A 20,059-nucleotide genomic window follows, 5' to 3' on the forward strand; every position below is an offset into this window, starting at 1 on the left:
TTTAAAACAATTTCCTGTGCACTGATTCAGCAGAGACTGTTTCAGATAAATGGGATCTTGTGAACATCACCCACGACTTTTATTTTTCATAACCATATTCCTAACGGAACCGGGACACACTGTGTATATTGCTGTAAATACATCGGGCCGTGGTTTCAAGTCATTAAGCAGTCATCAAGAACGCTGATTAAATAATGTTTTGTTCATCAGAATAAATTAAGTGATATTCTCAGTTTCCAAAAAGTATTTTTTTTCAGTAAAATTTGCTAAAACCAGTCTTGATAGTGTTAATGTATCTCTACAGTAGCCTGCTCAGCGAGCCCAACTCCACTGCCAAGGAGTACAATGTCTGAAGTTGATCTAAGTACAACATATCGAAACAGGTCAGCAGTTTCAAAACAATATTTATGCGATCAAGACCGTTTTTAGAAAATGTTATTGACATATCTGAGACAGGTGTTTTCCTAGAACACTGTTTCAGAAAAAATATTTTTCAGTGCGTTTCATATTAATGTTTCCGTATGTTACGCTAACTGAGGGAATGATTGTGGCATGTATGTGAAGTACGAATAACTGAAATTATGAATAACTATTGTCGAGTCGGCATAAGATAATCCCCGACAGCTGGGAGCACCTCGAGACGTTACCATAGAGATATTTACGAAATCGAGTTACATGAGTGGTTGACGAAGATGTGCGAAACAGTGACGTCCAGCCCATTCCAACTGTCAGGGCTCTTCTTGCACCGACTTGGTTATAAGTGTGCGTGACCCTGAGAATCTGTGTAGACTTGGTGTGAGTCACATACAGGGGGGGGGGGGGGGGAGGACGGGCCAGTAGAAACATAAGATTAATTCAGGGTGGAGATACTTTGCTTTATTTTCCTTTTGGGAATGTGTTATTATTTAATTTCATCTAAACTGATTTCAGAACAGTTGCTGTTACTGGATTATGTGAATCAAAATAGGGATCTGATTGGCCACACATATATTCAGCCACTCATAGAAGCGATCTTTCGTGCGGTTTGAAACTGAGAGAGACATTTTGCGCATGAGTCGAGGAATCCATGGTCAATTCTTTTGACATAAGGTCACATAGCTCGTATATGTTGTCGGAACCGAGTAAGGTGATTCTTTGTAGAAATAAGATTGATTGGTAGAAGTTTGGATTGTGGATGACGTAAATGAAAATTCGCACTTCATAGAAGAAAATTTAGACTTTCTTGTTGGGGATGCAAATTCCGCTTGTCGTACACAGAACGTGGAGCAGAAGTTTACCGCTGTTGAATCGTGATTTAATAAATGTAAGATTTCTGACTGCAAATAACTGCTGAAAGAAAGAAATGATTACAATTCAAAAAGAACGTATGTCTTCCTGTAGATGTGGTCGAGTCTGCTTCAGACCAGCTGACTGCTTAAGGCTCTAGAAAAAAGTTTGCATGAACAAGACTGTCGGTTGTCTAATGCAGAAAAGAGCATTAGAAAAAGCACAATAGTGCTGAATGTATTTCGCAATCAAAAATCTGAAGCGGCCTGTGTTACTAATAGACAGTTTTGATACTTTATTCTGCTGGTAACGTTCGTCCAAAGGAGTTTTGGACGTTTGTGAAAATATATTGCCTATACTACCGACTGCTAGACGAGAGCTCATTTCCATAACTTCTAAATTTTGGGGAGAAGTCACAACTTGGGGAATTACTTCAAATAAGCAGTATTATAGATTAGAAAAAAATTAACATTTTTTCAGGAATCTGGCGTCAAAAAGAACAAATGGAATTGCAAAACAATTTGTCGGTTGAGGAAAATTCAATTTTAGAAATTAAAGTGTAAAGAGGTACGTTATATCGTTGGTGACAGATCTGTGATATTTGACTAATAAATTAGAAGCAGAGTAGATTACAATGGATTTGGGTGGGAAGGTACCCAGAACTGGAGAAACAAAATCATTACTGACCACCTGGATAGTACTGAAAATTAATTATTTAGATGGAGTGGAAAAATCAGTTCAGGAAGAACACTGGCAAACCGGAATTTCAGTGAGAAAAATAATGTATATATTAGAAAAAATGTTAATGTTAATAGAATGAGTGTGTGTTCTGGAAGAACTATAGCAATAATGGGGCAATAAGTTGTTGCTGTAATCCACCACTAAGAAAACAGATGTGATTACCAATAAGTGACAATACAAATCTACATCCTGGGCAGTAGAAGGGGTTACAAATTGAAACTGATGCAGAAGCATAGGGTATAGGAAACTATATCCTACCTACGAAATTGCTAGTGTTTCCAGAATGAGAAGCAGTAACTTGAAAGTGATAGCTACACCTTTTGAGAATAGAAGTTATGGGAAGGGAATACATACAAATGATGCAAAACTACAAATGAGGCAAACAAGACTAGTGAAATTAAATCATGTATGTTTAATAATGGCAACTTGGGAGATTCTTTGAATAGAAATGGTAGTATAAACACTCCAATACATAGTCAGATGAGACTTCTGAACAAAACTAAAAATGAGATAAATAAGGATGTATGCACAATGGAACAGGTGAGAAATCTTGGGAAGAACGGGAGAGCACAAATAGAGAAGGGCTGTGGGTTAGTATGTGGTATGGTGTTTATGCTTGTTCCACTTAGTCGGTCAATATAGGGAGGCTTAATGCTGTTTTTGGATGACGTTGACGTTGTCGTCCGATGATGTCCAATATGTGCTGGATTGGAGACAGATCTGGTAATCGAGCAGGCCAAAGCAATAAGTTGAGTCTCTGTAGAGTGTGTGGGGTTACAAAAGCAGTAATTGGGCAGGCGTTATCCTGTTGGAAATAACCCTATGGAACATTGTTCATGAATAGCATCACAAGCCGAATCACCAGATAGATGTACAACTTTGCAGACAGGATGCGTGGTATAACTACGAGAATGCTTTTGCTGTCACATGAAATCGTACCTCAGACCATAACACCAGGTGTAGGTCTAATGTGTGTAACATGCAGACAGGCTGGATGCAGGTCCTCAACTGACGTCTTTCTAGCCAACACACGGCCATCACTGGCCCGAGGCAAAAGCAGCTTTCATCAGACACAAAACAAACCTCCACACTGCTTTCCAATGAGCTCTCGCTTGACACCGCTGAAGTCACAGATGGTGGTGGCTTGGGATCTGCGGAATGCACATTACACGGCGTCTGGCTCGGAGATGTCCTTGAAGTAACCGATTTGTGACAGTTCGTTGTGTCACTCTAGTGCTAACTGCCACTCAGGACGCTGATGCAGATGAAGTACAATGTGAGAAAACCATACGTCGGACATATTGGTCTTTCCTCTCTGTAACGCCGTTTGGTCATCCAGATACCCGTCTTACTGGTCTTACTGGTCTTCCTGCTGCCGTACATTCCTGTGACCACTGCCGCCAGCCATCATGTACGGAGGCTGTATTCCTGCAAAATCTTTCTCAGTTTCGCAGTTTCTCGCAGCTCAATACATGACCTAGTTCAAATTCAGAAAGTTGTTGATAATGGCGCCTTTGTCACCTTAAAGGCATTCTTTGCTAATATCAACTCACCATGTCCAGTCTCAAACGTAACTAACGCTCACGACCGTTACAGCCTGTATTTAAAGCAAACGTAATTTGCTTTTCATAGTGTCACTACTAGGGCCACTCGAATGCGACTGGAGGGAAATCTGAACAGAGAACATCTTCCATACGTAGAAACACACCTAGCGACTTTCGTTTATGTCTGACAACTCCTTTATGATGCTCTGGTTTTTTCCCGTCAGTGTAGTTGTAAGGCGAAGACAGGACAACTGGTTATTAATTTGTTAGTACAGGAGAAGAGGTGCAGTGTTTAGCTGACAGTGGGAGTGATCTATTTACAGTGGACAAAAAATAGATGGAGGTTCTACTTGACAACAAATCAAGAGTAATAATTCCTGTTTTTGGAATTCAAATAATTATCATCACAAGAAAATATGAAAGTATGAAGCAATCTTGCCTATTGGCATAAATAGTATACAGCTGCATTTTAATTTCTCATACTTCTATGTTTAAGTGTTGAAATGTTGATATGTGTCTGGTGACAAATCTTTGATTTTAGATGTAAATGGGAGGAAATTAATTGCAGCGTTTTCGGAGAGAAAGAAATTGGTGGCAATACAATAAGATACTGCAGGGAAAAACAAATAATTGAAACGTATAATGAGTGTGGGATAACACGGTAGTGGATGAAGAGGAATTATAAGTAGTCCTTCATGAAGTAAATGGAAAAAAGTACGGGCATCGGGAATAGAAGGCGCGAAATTTCAAGCACCAGATTTAACCTCCGGAAGTGAAAATATTTTGTTGGCATTGACATACGTAGGAAGAAACTATCATCAAATAAAATGAGGGAAATTAGAGCTCGCACGGAAAGATATGTCTTCGTTTTTCCCGCGCTGTTCGACAGTGAAATAATAGAGAACTGTTGTGAAAGTGGTTCAGTGAATCCTCTACCAGGCGCTTAAGAGTGATTTGCAGAGTATCCATGTAGATGTAAACACCTCAGTGGACTTACACTCTTTACAGTGTCAGGTGACCAATGATCGCCAGGTGCCGAAGTTATTGCCAGTGCCACTTTCTTTTCGTGTTGCCAATCTTCCTCTTCTGTCATTTGGAACTATATAGATCATCTTTAATATCCTTCACTACAGTAGAGTATGTTTGCAGGAAATGAGCTACAGAGTGTAATTTACGAACAAATATAAGAAAGTGCAGAAGATTTTCTGAATCAAGTAAGAATGGTTTTATCGGAAAAATAGTTATTGGTGGCATAATAAAACTGTTAAAACACTTGGTGCTGAGAAATACAACATTGTGTGGAAATGTGTAGCAATTCTTGAAATAAGTGGTTCAAGATACCTAGATTTGACTTGAAAAAGAAATAACCAAGGCTTTTTGTAAGTGATTTATGGCGTAGGAACGTAATAAGATGTTGCCATAATAATGGAAGATTCACATTTGTACTAAAGAATGCGGACTTAGGGGGCGCCAGTAAGAATACAGACAGGACAAAGAAATTTTTGAGTGACTCACCTGGACGATGTGAACCACGTGAAGAATGAAAGAATACTCTGAGAAGCTTTGTAAATAATATTTTTTGTATGTATAATGTATTTTTGTCATACATCCCAGTTCAGAAATACGTAAATGTTTTTGAGACATTGTTGTTTCCTCACTGTATACATTACTGTATTAAGTTGAGGCAGTGATAACTGTGTTATGGTTTATGTACGTCAAAGTATGATTTTTCTTCGACTCAGTGCTTGTGCAGAATTATATAAAAAGCATAAAGCAAATATTCTGAACTATCTGAATAAGTTTAAAAAATGCTTTCATTAGCAACCTAATGTTTGCTAAAGTTATTTGTACTGTTGCTCTGAGACTAATATTTTCCAAGTAACTTCAGTTTTGCGTGCCACTTCAGAGCACGAGTGAATGAGATTCGCTGTTAAAACCTTTTCACTGTGGAAAAATAATAGAAGTTTTAATTTTGAAGCTACAAATTGTAGAAGGATATTTTTAAAGAGAAAATTTGTTCCATCTTTACAGGTCATGTAATAAAAAATTGTAGTCTTAGATAGCACTGTGTTTGCAGGAAAAGTATGTAAGGGCCTAGGATTTGAATTGTTAACAAAACGAAATGTGCCATGCAACATGCAGTGAATGAAAGAATCCCGGATGTAATCCAAAAGAAAAAGAATTTTGTGGACACCAAACATAAAAATATTGGGAAACGGCAAATATTGTGTTTAAAGAGGAAGAGGAGACGGCAGAAGTAAATAGTATTTGTACACTCAGGGTAAGGGCGAGCTAGAAAGAAAAATTTCATAGACTTGGGAAGTATTGCACAGGAATAAGGGATGAACTACGTTGAAACAGGAATAGGGAAGGGGAAATTAAAATAAATAATTTGAACTCACCTATGAAAAAGATTGTTACTAGAAAGAAAACATTTATGTCAGTAGAACTTGTTTTTGTAATAAATTAACAATTTCAACAAAAAATATTTGTATAGTACGTGCCTTGCTAATTTGTGGAGCTGCACAGTTCGAAAGTGTAGGTAGTGGTTGTAAACAATTTCCATGTACGAATTTTAAGATGTTGTTGATATGCGTCTTTTATATAAATTTAAAAAGCTACTACAGATATTTAAGAATAGCAAAGTGTGCGGGGTAGCGAAATGAACTGACACTTAGAAAACTATAAATTTGTTTCTATAGTTGTGATGCCATGTGGAATGTATTCCCACGCTGGAGAGCATGCCTTCTGTCATTGATCGACATGAAATTAAAAAAAAGAAAAGAAAACTGTTTTAGGAGGATCTGTTTCACATTTGATGTAACTTTCGATACATGTAAACTTACTTAAGACCAAAATTTGTACTGTTGTTGTTGTTGTGGTCTTCATTCCTGAGACTGGTTTGATGCAGCCCTCCATGCTACTCTATCCTGTGCAAGCCTTTTCATCTCCCAGTACCTACTGCAACCCACATCCTTCTGAATCTGCTTAGTGTATTCATCTCTTGGTCTCCCTCTACGATTTTTACCCTCCACGCTGCCCTCCAATACTAAATTGGTGATCCCTTGATGCCTCAGAACATGTCCTACCAACCGATCCCTTCTTCTGGTCAAGTTGTGCCACAAACTTCTCTTCTCCCCAATCCTATTCAATACTTCCTCATTAGTTATGTGATCTACCCATCTAATCTTCAGCATTCTTCTGTAGCACCACATTTCGAAAGCTTCTATTCTCTTCTTGTCCAAACTATTTATCGTCCATGTTTCACTTCCATACATGGCCACACTCCATACGAATACGTTCAGAAATGACTTCCTGACACTTAAATCAATACTGGATGTTAACAAATTTCTCTTCTTCAGAAACGCTTTCCTTGCCATTGTCAGCCTACATTTTATATCCTCTCTACTTCGACCATCATCAGTTATTTTGCTCCCCAAATAGCAAAACTCCTTTACTACTTTAAGTGCCTCATTTCCTAATCTAATTCCCTCAGAATCACCAGACTTAATTAGACTACATTCCATTATCCTTGTTTTGCTTTTGTTGATGTTCATCTTATATCCTCCTTTCAAGACACTGTCCATTCCATTCAACTGCTCTTCCAAGTCCTTTGCTGTCTCTGACAGAATTACAATGTCATCGGCGAACCTCAAAGTTTTTATTTCTTCTCCATGAATTTTAATACCTACTCCGAATTTTTCTTTTGTTTCCTTTACTGCCTGCTCAATATACAGATTGAACAACATCGGGGAGAGGCTACAACCCTGTCTTACTCCCTTCCCAACCACTGCTTCCCTTTCATGTCCCTCGACTCTTATAACTGCCATCTGGTTTCTGTACAAATTGTAAATAGCCTTTCGCTCTCTGTATTTTACCCCTGCCACCTTTAGAATTTGAAAGAGAGTATTACAGTCAACATTGTCAAAAGCTTTCTCTAAGTCTACAAATGCTAGAAACGTAGGTTTGCCTTTCCTTAATCTTTCTTCTAAGATAAGTCGTAAGGTCAGTATTGCCTCACGTGTTCCAGTGTTTCTACAGAATCCAAACTGATCTTCCCCGAGGTTGGCTTCTACTAGTTTTTCCATTCGTCTGTAAAGAATTCGTGTTAGTGTTTTGCAGCTGTGACATATTAAGCTGATAGTTCGGTAATTTTCATATCTGTCAACACCTGCTTTCTTTGGGATTGGAATTATTATATTCTTCTTGAAGTCTGAGGGTATTTCGCCTCTTTCATACATCTTGCTCACCAGATGGTAGAGTTTTGTCAGGACTGGCTCTCCCACGGCCGTCAGTAGTTCCAATGGAATATTGTCTACTCCGGGGGCCTTGTTTCGACTCAGGTCTTTCAGTGCTCTGTCAAACTCTTCACGCAGTATCATATCTCCCATTTCATCTTCATCTACATCCTCTTCCATTTTCATAATATTGTCCTCAAGTACATCGCCCTTGTATAGACCCTCTATATATTCCTTCCACCTTTCTGCTTTCCCTTCTTTGCTTAGAACTGGGTTTCCATCTGAGCTCTTGATATTCATACAAGTGGTTCTCTTATCTCCAAAGGTCTCTTTAATTTTCCTGTAGGCGGTATCTATCTTACCCCTAGTGAGATAGGCCTCTACATCCTTACATTTGTCCTCTAGCCATCCCTGCTTAGCCATTTTGCACTTCCTGTCGATCTCATTTTTGAGACGTTTGTATTCCTTTTTGCCTGTTTCACTTACTGCATTTTTATATTTTCTCCTTTCATCAATTAAATTCAATATTTCTTCTGTTACCCAAGGATTTTTACTAGCCCTCGTCTTTTTACCTACTTGATTCTCTGCTGCCTTCACTACTTCATCCCTCAAAGCTACCCATTATTCTTCTACTGTATTTCTTTCCCCCACTCCTGTCAATTGCTCCCTTATCCTCTCCCTGAATCTCTGTACCACCTCTGGTTCTTTTGGTTTATCCAGGTCCCATCTCCCTAAATTCCCACCTTTTTGCAGTTTCTTCAGTTTTAATCTACAGGTCATAACCAATAGATTGTGGTCAGAGTCCACATCTGCCCCTGGAAATGTCTTACAATTTAAAACCTGGTTCCTAAATCTCTGTCTTACCATTATATAATCTATCTGATACCTTTTAGTATCTCCAGGCTTCTTCCATGTATACAACCTGCTTTCATGATTCTTAAACCAAGTGTTAGTTATGATTATGTTGTGCTCTGTGCAAAATTCGACCAGGCGGCTTCCTCTTTCATTTCTTAGCCCCAATCCATATTCACCTACTATGTTTCCTTCTCTCCCTTTTCCTACACTCGAATTCCAGTCACCCATGACTATTAAATTTTCGTCTCCCTTCACAATCTGAATAATTTCTTTTATTTCATCATACATTTCTTCAATTTCTTCGTCATCTGCAGAGCTAGTTGGCATATAAACTTGTACTACTGTAGTAGGCGTGGGCTTCGTATCTATCTTGGCCACAATAATGCGTTCACTATGCTGTTTGTAGTAGCTTACCCGCATTCCTATTTTCCTATTCATTATTAAACCTACTCCTGCATTACTCCTATTTGATTTTGTGTTTATAACCCTGTAGTCACCTGACCAGAAGTCTTGTTCCTCCTGCCACCGAACTTCACTAATTCCCACTATATCTAACTTCAACCTATCCATTTCCCTTTTTAAATTTTCTAACCTACCTGCCCGATTAAGGGATCTGACATTCCACGTTCCGATCCGTAGAACGCCAGTTTTGTTTCTCCTGATAACGACATCCTCTTGAGTAGTCCCCGCCCGGAGATCCGAATGGGGGACTATTTTACCTCCGGAATATTTTACCCAAGAGGACGCCATCATCATGTAATCATACAGTAAAGCTGCATGCCCTTGGGAAAAATTACGGCTGTAGTTTCCCCTTGCTTTCAGCCGTTCGCAGTACCAGCACAGCAAGGCCGTTTTGGTTATTGTTACAAGGCCAGATCAGTCAATCATCCAGACTGTTGCCCTTGCAACTACTGAAAAGGCTGCTGCCCCTCTTCAGGAACCACACGTTTGTCTGGCCTCTCAGCAAATACCCCTCCGTTGTGGTTGCACCTACGGTACGGCTATCTGTATCGCTGAGGCACGCAAGCCTCCCCACCAACGGCAAGGTCCATGGTTCATGGGGGGGGGAAAATTTGTACCTCCTCGTTAAATTCAACATCATTAACTTTCATATGTTTTTGTAAATAGATCAGACGTTGGCTTGAACTCAGTAATAACCAAACCAACTGACTAAACAATATTTTGTGCAAGAGTATAGCTTAGTTATGTTCCCATTTTCCAAAAAAGTAATTTTTTTGTGTGTTTCTTATTGTTATTTTGGTATATTATGCTGTCTGAGTGAAAGAGGGAATTAATCCAGCGTGTATATGAAATAGGAATTATTCAAGTTGTTAATAACTGTTTATGGGTATGGGAATACGATAGTACAGCCATGGTGTGAGTCACAGGCAGGGGGAAAACATAGTAATAACGCAGCTGGTTCTCGCCTTTCTAGAAATTTATTACATAATTTCACCTAAACTGATTTCGGAACGGGGACCGACTCAGAGATGGAGAATAGTGGGTTACGTGAATCAAAATAGGGAACTTGATTTCCTACTGTGAAAATCAGAGAGCTTTCATATGCTGTGTGGTAGGAGTGCAACTTTGTGGACGAGTCGAAAAAGAGACCGTGGTCAGCTCTTTACACGAGATATGTAGCTTGGATCTCTACACATTTTCGTGGAAATTAGGTAATATTAATTCTTTGAAGAAACATGATTTATCAGTAGTAGTTAGTGATCATTCCTGACCGACGCATATGAAAATATTGAATTTTCTTAACGAAAATTGAGATTCTTCTGGAGGAGAATAAATTCCAAGTGGCGTGCTGTGCAGTCATATTCGCGAACTCACTGAGTTTAAAAGTGATAATCTGCATAGTATTTGAGCAAGCATTCAAAATTATTTATAAATTTGGTTATGAATTTCACTTGAACAGTCTGAGGTAGGACGCCGTGGTCAGTATATAAAATTATTCCCTTTCGTCACCAACTGCAAGAGATATCTTTGTGGGTAAAAGGGCAACTGTACGCAGGTCTCGAGAAGTCCCCGAATTTGTAGAACAGCGTAAGCACACTACCATTCGCCTCGTGATGCTGACTGCATGATTATCTTTTTTTGTGCGTCTTCAATCTTCTGACTGGTTTGATGCGGCCCGCCAGGAATTCCTCTCCTGTGCCAACTCCTTCATCTCAGAGTAGGACTTGCAACCTACGTCCTCAACTGTTTGATGGATGTATTCCAATCTCTGTCTTCTTCTACAGTTTTTGCCCTCTATACCTACCTCTAGTACCGTAGAAGTCATTTCCTCATGTCTTAAGAAACGTCCTGTCATACTGTCCATTCTCCTTGTCAGTGCTTTTGAAACGTCCCCTTTGAACAATTTATACAAGACTGTGCTTATACTGACACACAATGTTTTTAGCGCAACGCAATCTGACTTTCAAAATTCCCTACTAAAGAATGGCCCTGACTAACATTAAACTATACCTTTCACAAATCACTTACCTCACAAAAATCTTCGCTGCTCAAGCTACTGCAATACAGCGAGCGCCACTACTGCCAGCTAAATAAAAGATTCAGACCTTGGAAGGCACTAACTACTGATAGGGATAGTTAGCAAATGAAAGATATTAGTAGAGAACAAACAATGTATTTACCTTGATATCATCATATATAAATATAGCAGTTCATGACAAATTACAAATCTCCGCCATCTCTCTCCCCACATCCACCACTGCTGGCGGCTCACCTCCAACTGCGCAACGCTACGCGCTGTTCACAGCCAGCTGCCTAACACTACAATGGCGAGTATTACAACAATGCAAAGCAGCCACAGACTGCACACAGCACAGCCAGTGATTTTCATTCAGAGGTGGCGTTACCAATAAAAAAACCTAAACAGCCTACTTACACTTTCCATATATTACTTCCATCCCCGATTCTGCGTAGGGCTTCCTCATTCCTTCACTAATCAGTCCACCTAATTTTCAACAGTTGTCTGTAGCATCACGTCTCAAATTCTTCGATTCTCATCTGTACCGGTTTTCCCACAGTACATGTTTCACTATCATACAATGCTATGCTCCAAACGTACATTCTCAGAAATTTCTTCCTCAAGTTAAGACATATGTTTGATACTAGTAGACTTCTCTTGGCTAGGAATGGCGTTTTGCCAGTGCTACTCCGCTTTTAACGTCCTCCTTTCTCTGTCCGTCATTGGTTATTTTGCTGCCTAGATAGCAGAATTTCATCTACTTTGTGATCATCAATCCTAATGTTGAGTTTCTCGCTGTTCTAATTTCTGCTACTTCTCATTACTTTCGTCTTTCTTCGATTTGCTCTCAATCTATATTCTGCTCTCATTATATTGTTCATTCCATTCAGCAAATAATGTAATTCTTTTTCACCTTCACTTAGCGAATCGTATCATTGATATCCTGTCACCTTGAATTTTAATCCCACTCCTGAACGTTTATTTTATTTGCACTATAGCTTCTTCGATGTGCGGATTGAACTGTAGAGGCGAATGACTAGATTCCTGTCTTACTCCCTTTTAAATCCGAACACTTCATTCTTGGTTGTCCACACTTATTATTCCCACTCAGTTCTTGCACATGTTGTATTTTACATGTCTCTTCCTATAGCCTGCCCCTATTTTTCTCAGAAGTTCGAACATTTTGCACAATTTTACATTCTCGAACGCTTTTTCCAGGTCGACAAGTCCTACGAACGTGTCTTGATGTTTCTTTAAACTTGCTTCCATTATCAACCACACAGTCAGAATTGCCTCTCTTGTACCTCTACCTTTCCCGAAGCCAAATTAATCGTCATCTAACGCAGCCTCAGTTTTCTTTTCCATTCCTCTGCATATTATTACTGTCAGCGACTGGGATGCATGAGCTATTAAGCTGATATTGCGGTAATTCCTTCACTTGTCAGTTCTCGCAGTCTTTAGAATTATGTGGATGATATTTTCCCGAAAGGCGGCACATGGTATGTCGCCAGACTCACACATTCTACGCACAACGTTAATAGTCGTTGTGTTGTCACTTCCCCCAATGATTTTAGAAAGTATCCAACTTAACGCCTTCTTCTTTTTTGTTGTAATAATTATGAAGTTTTTTTCTCTATGGCCTCTCTACAGATGTGCGGTTGATGATAATTTGTCTTTGCTAAACCGCTTGTAGCACTGAATTTTATTTCTTGGTTTTCATCTAGGGAGCCATAGGCTGCTAAGGCCGATTTGTCAGGGTGTCCCAGATGGTAGTTCCTCTTGTGTTCGGCTGAGCGGGTTTCAACACTTCCTTTCGCGGTGCCAATGTCTACTTGCCAACAACTACAGGTGTCGCTAGTGGATGCTATAAGTTCTAAGCAGTCTCTTATTTCTTGGCGGGTTAAGAAATATAAACACAAGCTCAACCGAACATAAAGAGAACTGCCTTCTGACACATATCGACAAATTGGCCATAGCAGAACGTGTCGTCCGAGATGGAAACTACAAAATAAAATTGAACGAGATGAGTGTTTTAGCAAAGGCAACACATTATCACGCGTTCACTTATGCAGAGGGCATAACACGAAAAGCTCAATAATTTTAACAGAAACGTAGAAGTTGTTAAGCTGGATAAAATATAGCTATCAATTCTGCTCCAAAAGAATGGCGATCCATTTCTTTTGACTGAGATCGATGGCGCTAGCCAGGGATACTCACGCAATCGGCATCACGTGACGAATGGTGATACCCTGTATGCCGCTCAATAAATTCGGAGCTCCCTTGAGCCCTCGTTGTGGTTACCGTTGCATCTCAGATGATGTTTCCCGCAGTCGGATACGCGGACTGATAACTCAAAAGCTTTAACTGAAGTCAACGTGTGGCGCGACTGTACATGCAAAGAAACATAAAATCTTTGGTTAACTTCTACAATAGTTGTTTGCTAGTTGTGCCGAAGAAAGAAGATGAAATTAGGCTGGTGCAGTATTCCCCGCAAATTAATACAATAGCTGTAGCAAAATCAATAGACCATTGACATTAGAGGAGTTACTACAAAACTTTCAGGATTGAGCTACATCCATCATAGCATTATTATACCATGTCTGTTGCTACAAGTTTTGCAATTTAGCCTTTCAGCTGACTGTCAGTTCAGCCTTTCAGCTGACTGTCAGTTCACGTGCAAATGTCATAGGCTTCAACAGCATTCTTCCACTAGATTTAAAAACGAGGATGGCCATATATGTTGACAATGTGTTAATTGTATAAAAGAGTGGGTAGAAGTGTAATGATGTTTTGGATAAATTATTATGCCAAAATAATAGAAAGTCATACAAATGCATAGCTACATCCCTAAATACTGTTTGGAAATAATTCGGTCGCAGGTTCGAATCCTGCCTTGGGCATGGATGTGTGTGATGTCCTTAGGTTAGTTAGGTTTAAGTAGTTCTAAGGTCTATGGGACTGATGACCCCAGCAGTGCAGTCCCATAGTGCTCAGAGCCATTTGAACCATTAAGAACTACAGTTACCTAGCAATCGGATTGAACGGGTCGGTATTTCTTTCACCAAATAGGTTGTGTGTCAGCAGTGAAGTCCCATAGTGCTCAGAGCCATTTGAACCATTAAGAACTACAGTTACCTAGCAATCGGATTGAACAGGTCGGTATTTCTTTCACCAAACAGGTTGTGTGTCTAACATTATTTTCCAGTCCATGTTGAAGAACTGACATTTGTATGGGTGTGGTAGGGCAGCACGTGTTTCATAAGACTTTACTGGATTAGACTATGTAAATTTGTATGTATTTGAGACACAATAATAACTCAAAGTTAACGAAAATCCTATACTTTTATTTGAAATCTCTGTCATAGGGTTGTCCAAAAGTTTTTTATAGTTAGTTGACGCGTTCTCTAATACCCCTAAATGAGAGAGAAAATAACAAAATAAAAAGTGTCGTAAAGCTAGACGCAATGGAGATAAGAACGAATGTGGCATCATTTTTTAACTGATGAAACAGACACACGGATACTACAGAAGCACAGTGACACAAACAGTTCGGCCTAAAAATATATTCACTCTTGAGACAGAATCAGACGTCAAAGTAAATTTTTTAGACATCATCACACACAGAATGAACAGCCAACATCATTTTGGAGTCTACGGAATAAATGTACTCATAAGTACAGTCGTTCACAACTAGTCCAGTCAACTAATTCTTTCAGACACGTGCGAAACGTACTTAATAGAACCCCACTTGTTTAACTTGACTATACACAGGAACTACACACATTACAGTAGATAACAGTGAGGGAAATAAAATACAGGTTCAAGAGTAGGTAAACAGCGTGGGGTGAGTGGATATCAATGATAATATTCGCTCATGCCATTGCTGCTTTCAGTGAAAATGAAAATAATTATTACAGTTCCTATAGAGTGTAATGAAGAGTGTAATGCTGCACAGAACGTGGACTGAGAGTCAGCCAAAGGAAGGGATACAATGGAGAGTATTAGAAATAAGAGTTGCGTTAAACGGAGAATTTAAATCGGGGACCACGAGCCACTGAAGAAATTCTGCTAACTTAGTAGGAAAATTACCCATAGCCGAGTAAGGTAGGAGGATGTAAGGAGCAGCCTATCACAGGCAAAGACAGCATCTAAACGCCTATCTCACAACAAGCAAACTGGGCACATTTGCAGGTTGCCTATCGAAAGCTTCCAATATTTTACATAAATAGCGACCGAACTTAAAACGCTGACATACTCTCCTCATTAAGATGTATAACATAACGTGAAGGACTCAACACAGTGAGAAAGTGTTACAGTTATAAACTGTTTATATGTCTGAAGGCGGCGCAAATACCCAGTGTATAATTATCCAGTACTTGAGAGTAAGAGCACTTATTGATTTGTAACAAACTGTACAAATAATTCAGACCCTCGCGAAACTTTTTCTCGCAGACACCACCCACAAAACGACTAAAAGACAAATAATTTATAGCTTACTGTATTTTCGTTGTTCATGCAATAAAACTGCTGCATCAGGCGTGACGCTGTAATTTATTTATTCCTTATTACTGATTCTGTTCGCATCACATTCGGCGGACGTTATTAACATATAGCACTGAATGTACCTCCAAAATTATATCATTCTAGAACATATGGCTAGGCATATGATGCCATAAACATTGGGATGAATCAAAAACAGCTATTGGTTAAAAAAAATACTCATACACACATCCAGTGTTCGATAATGAGAGCACTTAGTGACTTAAGCAAACTCTAAACATAATTTCAAAGCTTTCTTAACCCTTTTCTCGCTTATATGCTTAGAGTCAAATATTTAACGCTTTAACTCACTTTTAAAGCAAACAGAAATTTGAAATTGTTTTAAACATGGGAATTAAATTTTTTAAACAGCCGCGGGATTTCTATTTCCTTTCCAATAGAAGCCTACCAGTGAAAACAGATCTCAATTTGAGGAAGAAATTTCTGAGAATGTATGTTGGAGCACCGGAAAAGGAAAGAAACGAAGTGTATGAGATGTGGCGTTGCAGAAACAAGTTTAAAATTTAAAGATCTCTTGAGATATGGTGGCTTTTTCTACAGAACTGGCCAGGAAAGGTATACGAGAAACAGGTACAATAAGAAAGGACAGGATGACAGGGCATGTGTTGAGACGTTTAGGAATAAGGTCCATGGTACTGGAGAGGGCTGTAAAGGGGGAAAGCTGTACGGGAAGAAAGGGATTGTAATATATCCAAAAAATAATTGACGACGCAGAGTTTAAGTGCTACTCTGAGACGAAGATATTAATTCAAGAAAGGAATTCGTGGTGATTCGCATCAAATCAGTCATAAGATTGACAAGCAAAAATAGTAATTTAACTGTCTGAGTGTTTATTCATTGCTGTTGTTAACAGAAAACTGATTTCTTGTAGCGGCGTCCTACAGAAGTTTAATGCGCGAGGCACTCCAGTCAGGAAACCGATTACAAAAAAATAAAGAAGTCTCTTTCCCATCTTACAGGGTATCACAGAAGGAATGGTCAATATTCAGGGATACGACAGGAACGATCATTCTTCGAAGCAAAAATGTCCAGTAAGCTTGAGATCTAAGATGCATCCCCCAAGAGCTGTGAAAAAAAAAATGGTTCAAATGACTCTGAGCACTATGGGACTTAACATCTGAGGTCATCAGTCCCCTAGAACTTAGAACTAATTAAACCAAACTAACCTAAGGACACCACAAACATCCATGCCCGAGGCAGGATTCGAACCTGCGACCGTAGCAGTCGCGCGGTTCCGGACTGAAGCGCCTAGAACCGCTTGGCCACAGCGGCCGGCGAGCTGTGAGCACTTGTTCATCTTCGATACTGTGGAGCATATCTCTTCTACTGCAGGCTCTTTGATTTCCGTACTTTGACAGATGGTGGTGTGGGCCAAAGCAAGGGAAAAAATGTCCAGTAAACATACCTTAAGAGCTTCGCTAATGTGATATACATCTCATCTACAGAAAATGTTCTCATAGTACTTTAAAGCTTTGTTTACCAGACTCTTTGCACTTCAAATCATTTTTTACTAGACTTTTCGCTTCGAATGATCGTTCCTGCCATTTAGTTCAATACTGAGCATTCCTTCTGTCACCCTTTATAATGAGTTTTTTATCTGCTTTGAAATTGGGCACCTGTTCACAGGACGCTATTAGTAAATATTTGTGTAACTCTGACGGTACACTAACAATTTCCGCCGCACTTGAAAGAGATTTAACAGGTTTATCATCAGTCTTCTCTTCTGAACCACCAACCTTCATCCCATTAAATAACAAACTACGGACGCTACACACCTTGGCATGTACAGAGACGTCGTGAACACTGGCGGTCATATCTAACTTTCTTGAGGCATGCTGCACATTTTTCCCTTCAGAGAGAGAGTCCAGAAATTGCCTTCATTTCCGTCTTATACCTGCTTCAGTATTACAGGAGGGTGTTATGTTTTATGTGTGAGTGTGTGTGCGCGTGAGTATCTGTGCGTGTGTCCGTGCGAGCGCGCTTTTGTGTGCGCCCTAAAGCGCTCCCACGCCCCGCGCCGCCTTGCAAAGTGGAAACCCTTGTTCGATACAAGGCTGTGCCGCCCTAATGGCCAGCCGGTGTCCATCCGTCTTCATCCGGAATCGAACTCAAGAGTCAATTCTCCTTAAACGTCCTCCGCTTTGGCCAAGAGGCCGGCGGGCCCTATGCTCCGACACCGAGAGGTCACCCCACGGCGGACCCGCCAGTAATGGATATCCCTCATCCTCCAGCCGCAGCTTGACGGCGCTAGCTTAGAGCAGCAAGAACATGCTAAAAGTCAGCTGGCAGCGCAGGTTGTTATTTCCATACAGTTAAAATTAACACGTTGTTACGGCTAGTTTTATACTTTTCATGTCCATGTTAATATTTTATGCATGCTTATGAAAATATAGTTATCCTAGTGAAAGTGAGGTAAAACTGCTAGTGTTGCCGAATGGAATGAACAATCTGAGCACACACTCAAGCGCGACGAGAGTATTGATCAAAGCAAATGAGATTAGCGATGAACTTAATAACAGGGTCATTCCATGTCAATTCAACCAATTTGAGAAAATGTTCCACCTGATAGTCTCAGAGTTGGCTGAAATTTAGCACACCAATGCTACCAAGTGTGGGACATGCATGTACAAAATTTTAAGTTCCCCTGCCAATTAGTTCCAGAATTATGGCTTGTGAAAGAAGGTGGCGTGACCCAGAAATTGCAACCCACATCTGGCAATCTATCTTCAGACCCAACTTCAGGTCTTAATAACTTTGGAAATATTCCGCACAGTCCAGTGAAATTTTTACAACCCAGTAACATCCACTTAGAGAACACACTCTATGAATCAAAACACCAACAACATATTTCTGAGGGAAAATAAAAAATTCCAAAATGTGATTAAAAAAATGTAATACTTTAAAAGGTACATATCGTAGGTGTCCTCTATGCCAAATATAATTCACCCAAAAAGGACATAAATTTTTTGTGGTAAGCTTAATGTAGCCTAAACACACACAGAACTCATTTTGCTCATATCAGTCACACAAGCTGAGTTACTTGCACACGAAAATACAAAAATTTGAAAAATTGCCTGAAAAACATGGATTTTCTAAGTGTGGTAGCACAAAAGGAACAAGTGATATCCAAGCCAAATTTCAAACACTGCATAAGTAGACCATAATATAATATGTGGCAAAATTTCAACTTGTTATTGCAAGGAATTTGTGTACAATAAAAGTTGACAGAGATGTATTTGGTTACGTTTCTTTTTAATACGATTTAGCAAGTAATAGTGATGATGCAAACAGCTTGTTTCAGATAAAGCTGCAGCAATTGTTGGGAACCATTAGGCAACAAAAAGTTAAACAATGGTAGTTTTCAGGGACAGAATGAGTCATTGTTAGGCAGGAACAACAAAGGAAACAAGCAACAATTACAGGTTACTCATGTTTTTAGATTCTTGTTCACACTGGTCAGTACTGTTGTGGAAAGTCAGTATGGAGGCAGAAGAGTGTACTAGTGGTGCTTTTGTTCACACAAGTTACAGTATTGGTAGAGCACAAGCATCTGAATGTCATAAAACAACATATGGAACAAAATGTGGCATTCGCTTTGTACTGTGTGATCTGGATGAATCGGACCAAGATTTGTTGCTATGGAGATCTGGGATACACCCTGTGGGCACAAGAAGTACAGTTCCAGGAAACTTAAGTGTTTGTTACCATCATATGAAAGTTTTCTGGATAAGTATTCTTTCCTGCAAAGAAGTTGTTTTGATCCATTTCGGATTCATGAGAAGACACTGAAGTGTAGCCTCAGAGAAATTGATATAAAATCAGTATTGAAAGTGAATCAGTGCATGGGGCTTAACATGAAACCTGGACAAAAGTTATGTTCCAAGTGTGTTACACTGCTAAAAAATGAAAAATATTCTGATAATTTACATGACAGTGACGAAGAGTATCAGCCACCTACAACCACAACGGATGAGCAATTAAATACTTCAGTGACTGCTCTTGGTTTGTCTCCCATCAAGACACACAAAGTTGGGAAAAAAGATAGGCTGAGCTATGGTAGAAGAAAACTACAAGAAGCTCAAATGTAATTAAAACACAAAATAGCTGACTCACTAATGGTGGAAGAGGAAGAACTATCTGCTCCAAAGGAACAGAAATCATGGCAGAAGTGCTCTGATTTGGACAAAATTGTGCATGATTTGAAAGAAAAATGTGCCATATCCACATACCAGAAAAAAGTAGCTATTCTTACTCTTGCACCTTCCAGCTGGTCTATTGACTACACTGCAAAGGAATTCAATGTTTCTACATACATGGTAAAGAAAGCTAGGAAAAGAAAGCAACCCAAGGAGTGCTTCCACAACTTCAACAGGCTC

The sequence above is a fragment of the Schistocerca piceifrons genome, chromosome 5, assembly GCF_021461385.2.
Source record: "Schistocerca piceifrons isolate TAMUIC-IGC-003096 chromosome 5, iqSchPice1.1, whole genome shotgun sequence".
Taxonomy (NCBI): domain Eukaryota; kingdom Metazoa; phylum Arthropoda; class Insecta; order Orthoptera; family Acrididae; genus Schistocerca; species Schistocerca piceifrons.